Here is a 14,312-nt window from a genome sequence, read left to right on the forward strand (position 1 = left end):
TTTTCAATTCTATTCTGTGTACAGACTCAGGTGCTGGGTGAAATATTCAATAGAGACAAGATCAGAATTCCCCCCACACACACACACACACACACACACTCTGTTGAAGTTAGGCCGTTTCACATTTTGATATTGTTACTGAGTGACAGTCATTGAAGCCATTGTGGCAGGGACAGTGGCAGTGTGTGTACACCTGGACCGCTGGCTGCTTCCTGGCCTTCCCGCCTGCGCCCCATTTGCATATGAGAGCGGCGGAGTCCGTTCTTGTGAAGTGCAAATAGTGTCTCTCTCCCACACACAGACACACACGCACGGTAACACACACACTCACACTCGCGTAATTATATGCAAGCTGCACACACACACACACACACAAATCCACCGATAAGGCCACTGCTCTCCAGCAGGTGCGTACTAAAGAGCGTTGCTTTGACAGATCTCCAACAATGTAACAATGTACAGCTCCCACATCACTCCTGTCTATTTCCAGCCTTTCCATGTTATTTTCCAGACCTTAATAATGCATTCAGTAAGATTTGTACTGCCCCGCAGCACAAGATGAACACAATATATCTGCAGTTTTCAGATGCTGGCTTTAGTTTAGAACAGTGGTTCTCAACGCGGGGTCCGGGGACCACGGGGGGGTCCTTGAGGGGGTTCCAGGGGGTCCTCAGCAAACTGATGAAGTGTTAAACTTCAGCATTATTTAATTTACAAGAACTTAACTCAATTACAGAATGTAGGAGAGTGACTGTTTTGATCATAGTTTCTCTGTTATCTCTCTACCTACAATACAGATAGTCATGGGATTCTGGACAAAATCATATCTCACAATAAAAATATTCTCAGATTTGGGTCCGAGAGGCAAAATCTCATCAAATGGGGGTCTGTGGCTCTAATGTGGACTAAATTAGGGGTCCATGATATGAAAAAGGTTGAGAATCACTGGTTTAGAAGGTACACATAACCTGCAGATGGACTCCGGTATACTTTTAACCCATTCTACTCAGAGAAATATGCTTGTTTACATGAGTTACAATATTTATCACATTTACTATGCTTAAAGAGGCAATAAGATTTTTACTGTCCCACAGCACCAACTGGCCATCATAGAGGCTAATTGCAGGGGTTGATAGGGTTGTTGATCTATACCAATGACTCAGTGATTACTTCAAAACTCAATTCCCAGCCCAACAAAAACTACCCAACACTGGAGTTTTAAGACACTCCCAATCCTCCCCAGACCAGCATTGCATTCTGGTCTATCAGTGGAGAAATTGGTCTCTCTCCTCTTCTACGATGGATTTCTCCCTGTATGATGGTTGAACGTCTCTCGGTGCAAAATGGCGGCTCTAGAAAGAAGCCCTCGCTCTTTCGATTCTGAGGGACTGACGCCAAAACCTGACGTTTACCGCTGAGGTTTTACATCCTGAAACATTTTCTCATATCAAACTCCACTGGAGCTGCTGGAAATACCTGGAGGTGACGTCACTTCATCTGTAGTATTAGTGTTTTAGGGTGGATTTCCCTTAAAACTATGAAGCCACCATGTCAACTATTTGTAACTGGGGTGTTGAGGGGATAATTAAATAATTCCCCTTTAATCACTCATGCTTGGAGTAATGATCAATATGGAGAAAAGGCAACCTGCATGAGCCTGAAATCCCAAAAAAAGCAAATAAAAAAGCAAGATAGAAAGCCTCTCTTCACTTTCTTGATGAAAGTAGCCATTCGGTGGCTTCCCCCCCCCCCCCAAATTACGTAGTTTTATTCTTTTATAGTGGAGCTTTCTCTTGGGGCTGAGCTGCAGTGGCTGCAGTAACCTTGTTAAGATTGACTAAGAGAACAAGCAGCTCTTGGTTCCTCGTCTCCGAGCAGAAAAACAAACAACGGACGTAGCAACCGTGAGTCGCCCAGATGTAAATGGAGCAATTCGCCGTCTATTTCAGCGAATCCAGTCTCTCTTTTATCTGCACGGCCACCGAGAACAAATGAAAGGTTAATATGTTCAAATGGCAGCTATCACTGCTTGAAATAGGCGGTTGTTTCCTTTCCCTCTAGGACAGAAAGCTAGACAAGTCTTCCTTTGATCCTGGGAATACAACGCTCACTGTAGTCAACAAGTGAAAAGTAGCTTAGTGCTAGTTTCAAGCTCGCCACCTGTTTTGTCTGTGAAGCTGATCAATACAGCAGCTTAACCAAGTATATCAATTGCACATTCGAAATGTCCAATAATTCCCAACATCTAGGCTAAGCAGATGACAAAATCATACAAAGAACAAACCTCTGTATGTATAATGTATGTAAATGTATGCTCTAGACCAGTGGTTCTCAACCTTTTTCATATCAAGGACCCCTAATTTAGTCCACATTAGAGCCACAGACCCCCATTTGATGAGATGTTGTCTCTCGGACCCAAATGTGAGAATATTTTTATTGTCAGTTACAATTTTGTCCAGAACTCCATGACCGTCTGTATTGTAGGTAGAGAGATAACAGAGTAACTATGATCAGAACAGTCATTTTAACAATTCATCAGTTTGCTGTGGACCCCCTGGAACCCCCTCAAGGACCCCTGGTGGTCCCCGGACCCCACGTTGAGAACCACTGCTCTAGACACTTCCTGTGTTCATTAAATGTACAATACCAAAGATTATTGTACATATCCATCGGCACTCCTACACTTTATATTTATAATATTTATTACTCTTATTCTTACTGTCCATATTGCCCATCTTTACTAGCTCTGGAACTGCTGTTAATGTTCTACTACTATGTATATTTTTGTTATTCTTGCCCTTATTTGTGACTCTTTTTAAGAATTTCTTAACAATTTAATATTTGATTTTTTTTTTTTTTATGCCTACTATGTAGTTGTTGCTTGCCATTGTCCTAAGAATTTCATTGTTCAGAATGACCTTGTGTTATACTGTGCATTTGATAAATAAAAACACTTTGACTAACTCACGACCCAAGGCAACCAGCTTGGACCTATAAATGATTTTACTCTCAGAGGGGCTGAATCTTGAAGTGCATCGATTGACAGCCAATCGCGATGCTCGACGACTTCGCCCCCAAAGCAGGCCGCCCTACACCAAACCGCTTACCAGTAAGTGTAATTTCATTTTAGCGAATGTGGATTTGATCAGATTTACAGACATAAGGACTGGCGCTTTGTCAATAATATGTAGCAACTACGGAGGATACACTTTAAGAAAATGTGTGTGCGTTCTGACTTTAAAGGGGCACTAAGTAATTCTTATACTGGACGAATCAATGACCTCTATTGAACTCTACCGGCAACCAACATCAGGTTACAATGGCCTGCAGTCAGCAGAAATAATAAAGTCACATTTTGACGATAGTACGCTTGCTAATTAGAGCAGAGATCCAACAGAGACGTCTAGTGAAGAGGAAATATACCACAATGCAAAATAGGGCTGCAACTAATGATTATTTTCATTGTCTATTAATCTGTCGATTATTTTCTCCATTAATCAATTAGTTGTTTGGTCTATAAAATGTCAGAAAATGGTGAAAAATGTGGATCAGTGTTTCCCAAAGCCCAAGATGACGTCCTCAAATGTCTTGTTTTGTCCACAACCCAAAGATATTCAGTTTACTGTCATAGAGGAGGAAAGAAACCAGAAAATATTCACATTTAAGAAGCTGGAATCAGAGAATTTTGACTTATTTTTATTAAAAAATTACTCAAACCGATTAATCGATTAGCAAAATAGGTGGCAATTAATTTAATAGTTGACAACTAATCGATTAATCGATTAATCGTTGCAGCTCTAATGCAAAATTCTGTAATAGTAATACTGCTTTGTCACTTTTTCACTTGAGAACGAGGCTTTTTACCCTTCGTAGCTGAAACTGAATTGTGAGTTTTTGTTCCAAAACAGACTGTGGGTTGGAAAGTGAGTTTTGAAAGGCAGAAATCTCAGCAGCCGGCCAAGTAATTGTTGAGTCATTGGTATTGATCAACATCCCTATCACCCCCCACCCTACCCCACAGATATATTATAGTCCTTTTGCACTATGGGACAGTAAAAAGCAGCTTTTGGCCTTTTAAGCAGAAGCTTTAATAAACATGGTTTATATAATGGTAAAAAAAAAGCACATCTATTTGGGGAGAATGGGTTATAAGTAGGGCTGAACGATTTTGAAAAAATATCTAATTGCAGTTATTTTGACTGATATTGCGATATGATTTGCGATATTAGAGGGAATGATCATTTTTACATCATTATTCTCCTTTTCATTGAAAAACATATTAAAATGATTATGGTGTGATTTTTGCGGCGATCTGTACCAAACAAAGATGTTTTCTTAAGTCTGTAGAATATGATGTGTAGGCCAGGACATCTCTGCAGCACCACAATATTTCATTTAAAATGCTATTTTGACACACATTTCGCCTTTAACAAATATTGCGCCTCCTGCGATTTGAAAATTGCAGTATTGCATATTGCGATTTCGCTAAAATTTCGATTAATTGTTCAGCCCTAGTTAAAAGTATACTGGAGTCAATGGGATTAATCACCTGAACGTTATGGGTACATTCCAAAAAGCCAACATGTGAAAAATGCTCGCCATAGAAGCCAGTCTACAGGGAGGAGCCGGCTACCTGAAGGCTGGTTTGGAGGCCCGGCGTGGCTGCTGACCTGGGTGGACCTGCATCTCCTGTTGCTTGGCTGAACCTGCCTTGCTCTCCAGCAGGTCTGGGAGGTTGCATGTGAGATGGTGGTGTGTGTGTGTGTGTGTGTGTGTGTGGGGGGCGGGGGGGGATCTGCCGGATGCTGGTTGGGGCAGAGCAAATCCTTTTCCCTGTCACTGCGCTGCCCAGTAATCTAATCTAATACCACATGTCAGATCGATTTGTGTATGGTTATAGGGTACAAGTCCCTGCGAGGCAAGTACACAGCAATTCGCTGCCACGTCCAATTAGTAGCCCCATTGAAGGAGGAGGGGGGGGGGGGGGGGTAGATGGCCACTGGCCACTCAGGGGTTTATATGGGTACAGGCCAGGTGGATTAACAACAAGACACATTCCGTACATGATGTGCATGATGATTATGGACATCACACATATTTTCAGATGTGTAAATCAAAGAAAGATGCTGTTTGCTTTGGGAAGTTTCAAACCTGTTTCCATCTAGATTGTATACGATACAGTGGTATTAAAACATTATTTGGATGCTTGAGCAGCATATTCCCTAATCAAAGACAGTGAGTAATAATCTATTTGGTACGGTTGCAGCACGTTCGTGTATCTGGCTGTGTTGTGTGTATCTGGTTGTGTTGTGTGTATTTGGTTGTGTTGTGTGTATCTGGTTGTGTTGTGTGTATTTGGTTGTGTTGTGTGTATTTGGTTGTGTTGTGTGTATCTGGTTGTGTTGTGTGTATTTGGTTGTGTTGTGTGTATTTGGTTGTGTTGTGTGTATCTGGTTGTGTTGTGTGTATCTGGTTGTGTTGTGTGTATCTGGTTGTGCTGTGTGTATTTGGTTGTGTTGTATGTATTTGGTTGTGTTGTGTGTATTTGGTTGTGTTGTGTGTATTTGGTTGTGTTGTGTGTATTTGGTTGTGTTGTGTGTATCTGGTTGTGTTGTGTGTATTTGCAGTGCATGTGTTGTCAAATTGATGAAGATGTGTTCTTAATTTGCTTGCGTCTTTTCTATTTGCATGTGTCTCCTTAAGTTGCAGTGCCGTTGAGCTCTCTGGGCCACCGTACTTTGGCCTTCTACGCACCGTTTAGCAGCAGTCTAAAACTATTTTGTTGTCATAGTTAATAGTCAGCATAACTGGACAGGATAGGGGGCAAAAATGGCTGCACAATACAATACAAAAACACCCATAGTGTGTGTCAAAATAAATCAGCATCGCATTTGTGATGCCGTCATTAGACTCACAGATGCTCCCCCCCCCCCACCACCCCATTTGTGATAACTCAATAATATTCTAATGAGCAGTTTCACATCCAGTGACCCCCTCCACCCGCCCCCACCCCACTTTGTACTCAAAAAGGTGCTGGCCTATTCACACCCATGTGATGACGCCATTACAGCAAACACTACAAACTGAGCACACATAAAATCACGGGCAGATATTAATGACTCAATATTTGCACAATGGCGTAACCTATTCCAGCTTAATTACCTTGCGATGTGCCACTGATGAGACATCATCTGATCTGTCTTTCCCTTCAATATATCTCCTATTTCTTGGGCAAAGCTCCCTATGAAGTTCAATTTTTTTTTTTTTTTTTTTTTTTTTACGCTTACATTTGTCATCTGGCACAATTTGAATTTTCAAGTTGTCTTTTTATCCCGGGAAGCAGGTTTCAAAAGGATTTAAGGACAAAGGAGTTGTTATGGAGACGCAGGCGGGCGAAAAGGTGCTTTGCCTAATTTGCACTTGTATATACGGCGACGGTGGTTCGGTCAACCCACGCACTCCCCCCCCCCCCTTTTTTTTTTTTTTTTTTTGCAGCGTTGCCATTGTTCCTCATGGAAAGATAATCACCCGTCACTGTCGCTACGTCATCCCGATTTAAAAAAAAAAAAAAGATAATAATAAAGATCTGAATGCAATAAAATGAGAATTCTATAGAGAGCAAAAAGGTGTAGCGGAGCCGTTTTCCCCCTTATCAAGTTGGTATTTCACTCCTTCAGCTCCTTTGAGCACAAATCCTTGTCTGTCATGTGGCCGGTGCCGGCGTGGGCTATCTCCCTGCTGCGGGAGCTTGCCGCTTGCCACGGGTTGCCGCTCTGCCCTCCCGCTCCTTGCAGCCTCTTACGAGCCGCCTGACCGCTCGACCCCGTAACATTTACTCGGTTTTTTTCTCGCCTGATTGCAGCCTGTAAAGGTAAACAGGCGGCCGGCCTCGGCATTTTCATTAACGTCTCGTTCTGCCGGGCTCCCGTTAAAAATCGGCTGTTCAAAGCGGGGAGGAGAAGAATGACAAGAAAACGTCTGTATTTGATTTGGCTCCTGTTTTGGCGTGGCCGTTGCGCAACGCGTCCTAAGTAATATAATTTATAGTGAAGGAGCAATAAAAACCACAAACTTAATCAGTGTTCGCTATCACTTTAAATAACACTGACATGGAGGAAGAAAAACAGACAGTTGTCAGATTTTATAAATCATGAGGCTCTATCATTTCTGAGTTAAGATATGGAGTTTGTTCAGTTGTGTCAGCTGGCCAAAACTCACTTACTGTGTGGCTTACACCAGTGATTCTCAACCTTTTTCATATCAAGGACCTATAATTTAGTCCACATTAGGACCATGGACCCCCATTTGATGAGATTTTGTCTCTCTGCCCGAAATCTGAGAATATTTTTATTGCTAGATATGATTTTGTCCAGAATCCCATGACTATCTGTACTGTAGGTAGAGAGATAACAGTGAAAATATGATCAAAACAATCATTCTTCTACATTCTCTAATTGTGTTCACTAATTGTAAATGAAATAATGGTGAAGTTTAATAATTCATCAATTTGCTGGGGACCCCCTGGAACCCCCTCAGGGACCCCTGGTGGTCCCCAGACCCCACGTTGAGAACCACTGGCTTACACTACTGGGAGTAGTCCATGGTGCACTTCAGAAAGTGAATGCCCATATCAGACTAATTAAACAGACAGACATAAGACAAGTACAAAAACACCAGACAAGCTTGACACTAGGGTTCCACCAATATGGATTTTTGAAGGCCAATACCGACATGTTTTGATTGAAGCTGCCAATAGCTGATATTTTTTTGCCGATTCTCTACATTTAAATCTGAGTATTGTGTGTTTCCCCCAGAATTGTATTCTTGTCAGGATGGACAAGCCTCATCATGGGACACTAAAACTCTCCAGTGGTGGAAGAAGTACTGAGATGTTTTACTTCAGTAAAAGTAGCAATACAACAATGTAAAGATACTCCATTACAAGTAAAAGTCCTGCATTCAAAATATTACTTAAGTAAAAGTACATAAGTATTGGCAGCAAAATGTACCAAAGTAAACATACTCATTATGCAAACTGTCCCCATTTAGAGAGTTATATTTTTCATAAATTATTGGAATATTAATACTGATTTATTGACATACATGTACACTAATGTGCAAATGCCTTAGGCTGCTTTCAAAAATAATTAAATGAAAAGTTTCTAAATATCAAAAAATGTAGGCTACTATAAAGAGCAGTCTACCGACACACTAATGCAGAAAAAAAATGAATAAACATCTAAAACACAATTTATATAAAAACTCTTGGGTGCCTAAGAATTTTTGCACAGTACTGTACATGTAAGCAGCATTTTAAAGTTGTCAACGTGAAGCTAATCTTAACAATTTAGCTATACTTTTGGGTAGTCTAATCTATAACAATGCTATTTTATAGTTATTTTATAAAGATGATCAAATGTTTTAAATATAAAATATTGATCTGAAAAGTAACTAGTAACTATAGCTGTGAAATAAATGTATTGGAGTAAAAAGTACAATATTTCCCTCTGAAATGTAGTGGAGTATAAGTACAAAGTAGCATAAAATGGAAATACTTAAGTAGAGTACTTCAAAATTGTACTTAAGTACAGTACTTTCCACCACTGAAACTCTCCATTGAAACCCTAATAAAATTCTTCTAGGTGGGTTAGCAGCTCCTTATAGCAGGTTTCACTGCAGGTGTTACAGTCAAATCACATAATTGACTGGCCGATATCCGATTTTTATTGAGAGGCCAATATCGGTCTGATGTAGTAACAAGTATAAAAAAAAAAGGCTTTTCCCGGTCTGGTATTTGGCTAATTTCATATCAGTATTGGCGTCATTTTGAGACGCGAGGGGCAATCTCGCCTCTGAGGAGAGAATGACGGGAGGTCGTTTGCGCTCTAATGAGAGGCGATGCCCGCGGCGCTCCGAATGAAAACGGCAGGAAATCCGTTAACAGGGCTGTCGCTCGGGTCCGTCACGCACGTTATCGGCCCGCTCTCCTCCGGGGTGAATCGATCGGCCGGAGAAGCGATTAAGAGACAAAAACTGCTCGCGAGACACCCCCCCCGCCCCTCCCCCGCCCCTCGCGTCTTTGATCCGCTTCGCTCCTCGCGGCCAGGCATCGTGAAACGGAATTAGGGGAGGGGGATGTGGATGTGACGCACGCCGCCAGTCAATTTGTTTGCTGGAAACAGACAGCGAGGTGATGGCCTCCTTTGGCACTATTTGATAATGTGCCGGATAAAGCCTGTTAATATTGCCAAAGTTTCCAGACGGATTTAAAAAGCGTCAGAGTACATCGAACTGTTTACATGCGGGAAGCCCTTTTCGAAATTGCAGGAGGCTTTTATAACACCCGAATTCTCAAGAGAATCTCCTGTTGGGATGCGAAGCGAGCCGCTCTGGAGCCCGTGGCCTGTCTGGCTGCCTGGACGGTGCTCAACAAGGTGATGTGGAAGATGACTCCCCTAACCCTAACCCGGGTTGGGTGGGTAGGGCCCTGGCCTTTCATCGGGCGCCCGTGACGGATTACCAACACAAAGTGGAACATCAAACAGCCACCCCCCCTGGGGCGGGGCGGTGTGTGCACTGGAGGCGCTTGTTCTCCCTCTTCTCCAAACATGGCTGGTGAAATGCTGAAGGCCAAATTGGAGACGGTGTGCGTGTTATGTGTGCTGGAGGGGGGGGGGTGAATATTGACTTAAGTGGGAGAGGCTAACAAGCGGCGCCCTGTCTAATCCACGAGGTCTTGGGTGGGCAGCTGGGGACAAAACTCTTGAATGTTTTCAAGAGGCGACGCAAAACACAAACACAAAACCTGCCAGATTTACTGGCTTTGAGGAGTCCCTGCAGGAATTTGTGATTTTGCAATCGCAATAATTGACGCAAATTAAGCAAGAATGTTGTTTATTGACTTCGGCACCAGCATCCTCTCCAAACTCGTCACCCAGTTCGAGGCTCTGGGTTTGAACCCCGCCCTCTGGAATTGGATGTTGGATGGCTCTTTCTGGCATCTCTTTAGTACCATTTTTTCTTGACTAGCGTTTTTTACCAATTCCCGCAACTTTACTGGAAAACTCTAGGGCTGCAACTGACGATTATTTTCATTGTCTATTAATCTGTTGATTATTTTCTCGATTAATCGATTAGTTGTTTGGTTTATAAAATGTCAGAAAATGGTGAAAATGGTGAAACATGTGGATCAGTGTTTCCCAAAGCCCAAGATGACGTCCTCAAATGTCTTGTTTTGTCCACAACCCAAAGAGTTTACTGTCATAGAGGAGTAAAGAAACCAGAAAATATTCACATTTAAGAAGCTGGAATCAGAGAATTTTGACTTATGTTTCTTAAAAAAACGATTAATTGATTATCAAAATAGTTGCCGATAAATTTAATAGTTGACAACTAATCGATTAATCGTTGCAGCTCTAGAAAACTCCATTAATTACAGCACAATTTTTAAGAAAACATGCAGGGAAAAAAGTAATTGAACATTTCCGCTTACAATAATCACACTCTGCGATACCCTGGAGGGAATCTTTCATACAACAGATACCCACACGTGTGTGTGTGCTATCTGTGAAGTTCTCTTCAAAGTAGTGCACAAAACACTGAAATGTGTTGTTTGGTCAGACCAAGCCAAACATGACATCTATTCATTCTTTGCCCAGAATATTGGCAGGGTGGAAAAGCCTCTGAACGAGCATTTAGGCCATGGGACACTTACTCTTTCCGTTGAAACCCGGGATAAATAATACCCATAAAACATATTCATGTTCATCAAAATGCTTCATTAGAATTCAGGTTAAGGGCTCCCCATAGACCAGTGATTCTCAACCTTTTTCACATCAAGGACCCCTAAGTTAGTCCACATTAGGGCCACGGACCCCCATTTGATGAGATTTTGTCTCTCTGACCCAAATCTGAGAATATTTGTATTATTCGATATGATTTTGTCCAGAATTCCATGACCATCTGTATTGTAGGTAGAGAGATAACAGAGAAACTATGATCAAAACAGTCACTCTTCTACATTCTCAAATTGTGTTAACTTCTTGTAAATGAAATAATGGTGAAGTTTGCTGAGGACCAATGGAACTCCCTCAAGGACCCCTGGTGGTCCCCGGACCCCACGTTGAGAACCACCGGTCTAACCCTAGCATGTGTGTCCTCTTAGAGACAGGCGGTGAGAAGTGGTCCACATTCCCTCCGTGCTTTGACCTCCTGACCGTGTGAGGTTAGACGATGCCCCGGACAAAGTACTGCTCCTTCTTTTCAAGTGTGGGAAACTGGAGGCTTATTGGCTTGGGCCGTACGGCACAAAGCTACTACCAGTGTTGTTGCAAGATGTGGAATTATGTAGCTTTTGTCTGTCACACACACACACACACACACACACACACACACACACACACTTCCCGGGAGTCAGACTGTCAGAAGGCATCAGCACTCAGGGCGGATGATGGAATCGGCGGGGCAGATGTGCAAACACGCCTGACAGAGCCTGCCCCCCCACACACACACCCCACCCCCCCACACCATAAACCGGTAATAAAAACCCACCCTCACACTGTAATGGAAAAAGGGGCTAAATTTACCCTGGCTCACAGGTGGTCCATGGTGTACAGACGCATGCAAACACACACACACACAATGAAGTGGTCGGGGGGCAAATACGGGCCAATAGGACAAAAGTATGAACAAAGGGATCCCTCTCCCCCCCCCCCCCCGTACGATCAATACGAGGAGAGGAAATCCATCCATCCTGTGGCCGTGGAGGCTGGAGAGGGATCGGCGTCCACCTTAAAGGAATAGTTCACCCAAAAAATGAAAATTCTGTCATCATCTCCTCCCCCTCATGCCAGTTGAAACACAGGTGAAGTTTGTCCATATAACACACAGGGAGGCTGCAGCACAACTCCATAGCAGCCTTCTCCAAAACAACTGAAGTCAGTGGGGACCAGTTCTTCAGAGTTCCAAAAAGACCTACAGTATATTTACACCATCATTTAGTGCAAATCTTAACTACAGCTGATTGATTTGCAACAAATAATGGTGTATAGGTCTTTCTATGCAATTTGCAATTTGTTCTCTCTCTATTCACTGCCATTGTATGGAGGAACAGTCTGAAAATCACACTTCTAGCACGTAAACAAACGCGAACAAAGCAGCTTCTGACAAACAAATCGTGCTGCTGAATTCTTTTTAAGTGACTCGCTTTCTTTATGTTTACTAAACCTTTAAGTGCCCCTACAGAAGATTCATTCCCTTGTACCTTTGTACAAGGGAAATAAGAAATTAAGAAATTTCCAATTTTTTTAAATCATTTTTCCAAATTTATTAGGGGTTCATTACATAGTAGTGAACCCCTAATAAATATAGGATTAATAGTAATTACCCCTAATAATAGTAATAGGATTTCCAGCAATGATAACAGGGTTCGATAAAATACAACAGAGGTGAAAGTGACATCCTCTAATTCCCCTTGACAACTGAAAAGCTGTGGAGTGTTGTCCATTCATTATACTGGAAGTATAGTATATGGTGAACTGGACAGAATGGTTATCCATTTTAAGAAGTGAAAATTGAATTCCATTCTACTTTGTCAAAAGCTTTGTGGGCATCCTAAGAAATAATTAATGGTGGGCAATTAGCTAGCTTTGAAACATGCATCAAATTGAATAAACAACTTGTGCTATTGGACAACTGTCTGCCTCTTCTATAAAAAAAAAATCAGCTGATCCATATGAGAAGAAGGTTGTGGGTTCAAATCTCTGCCATAAGCAATGTTATTGCCTAAGTTCATCACCAACGTTGCATTCATTCAGATTTTACCAGAGTGGGAACTGTTTACTGGTGAGCTGAAGTCACACGAGCAACACTGGCTGCTACACCTTCTTTGATAATATAATTCAGTGATTCTCAACCTTTTTTATATCAAGGACCCCAAATGTAGTACATATTAGAGCCACGGACCCCCATCTGATGAGATTTTGTCTCTCGGACTCAAATCTGAGAATATTTTTATTGTCAGATATGATTTTGTCCAGAATTCCATGACTATCTGTATTGTAGGCAGAGATAACAATAAAGCTATGATCAAAACAGTCATTCTTCTACATTCTCTAACTGTGTTAACTTCTTGTAAATGAAATAATGGTGAAGTTTAACAATTCATCAATTTGCTGGGGACCCCCTGGAACCCCCTCAAGGACCTCTGGCGGTCGCCGGACCCCACGTTGAGAACCACTGATATAATTGATAACACAATACTTTTGTGGTTGTTTGGTTGTAGTCCAAACATAATTTCAATATAATTACAATAATAATTTCATAATTTTGCTGCCAGAGGGGAAGACTCTGGGAAATTGGGGAAATCACAGATTTCAGCTTTAACAAAAAGGGACAGACTGAGGAGGGGGAGGGCGGGACTAATAATACAGCTGCATATTTTAGCTTAAAACTTAAGATATAGAAGTGAAAAAAAAACACACACACTAGGATACAAGCCCATGTTACTACAGGTAACAGAGGACAATCCAAGCGTTAATGTGCAAAGAAACCACAGAGTGACACCTTTATCAAACACAACACACAACCTGTTCTGCCACATCAAGCATATCACCACCTGTCAAATAACTGGCGCGGCCATAAAATAACATTCGGCAATCAGTGATAGCGTTGAGCAAATAGAAGACGAGGGAACTTGAATGGCTCATTAAAAAAAAGCAGCCTGTGGCTCTCAGGCCCATTCAAAACTGGTATTGTGACTCTGTTGTGTGCAGACCCAGAAACTAAACAGTGATAACCCAGCTGTAAGACGCAGACTCAAACCGAGCCTGAAAAGAAGCATATTGAGCGCGGTCCAAAGGCCCCTTTCAGAGCAGATCTCTCTCACCGGGAAGAGAGACACGCGGCGCTGTGAAAGAGCGAGAGCCAGTGGGTCACACCGGTGAAAAAACGAGGGAACATTCAAAAACGGCGTGAAAACACCATTAACGTGCGCGCGGGACGAGGCGAGCGCCGTCCTGAGAGAGAGGAGGCGAGGGCCACTCGTCTCCAGCGATCATCGGCGGAAAAATAAAAGGGAAAATACTGAGAGAGAGAGAGAGAGAGAGAGAGAGAGAAGGACAGCGAGAGAGAGGTGACCTTTTCCAGATGGTATAGCCTTTAATCCTTTACTACGGAGTCCTGCTGGGGACACGCGGACTGGAGAAGTCTGATAAACCGGGCCCAAATGCCACCGTCAATCTGCATTTCCGCGCGTATGTTAACAAGAAAGGGCTGCGGCCGCTTTGAAGTGGGCCCCCTTCAGGAGGGCCCCG

Source organism: Centroberyx affinis, unplaced genomic scaffold (genome assembly GCF_046629955.1).
Source record: "Centroberyx affinis isolate AG114_WGS23_722 - 3 ecotype Tasmania unplaced genomic scaffold, CSIRO-AGI_Caff_v1 ptg004319l_1, whole genome shotgun sequence".
In the NCBI taxonomy this organism is placed as follows: Eukaryota; Metazoa; Chordata; class Actinopteri; order Beryciformes; family Berycidae; genus Centroberyx; species Centroberyx affinis.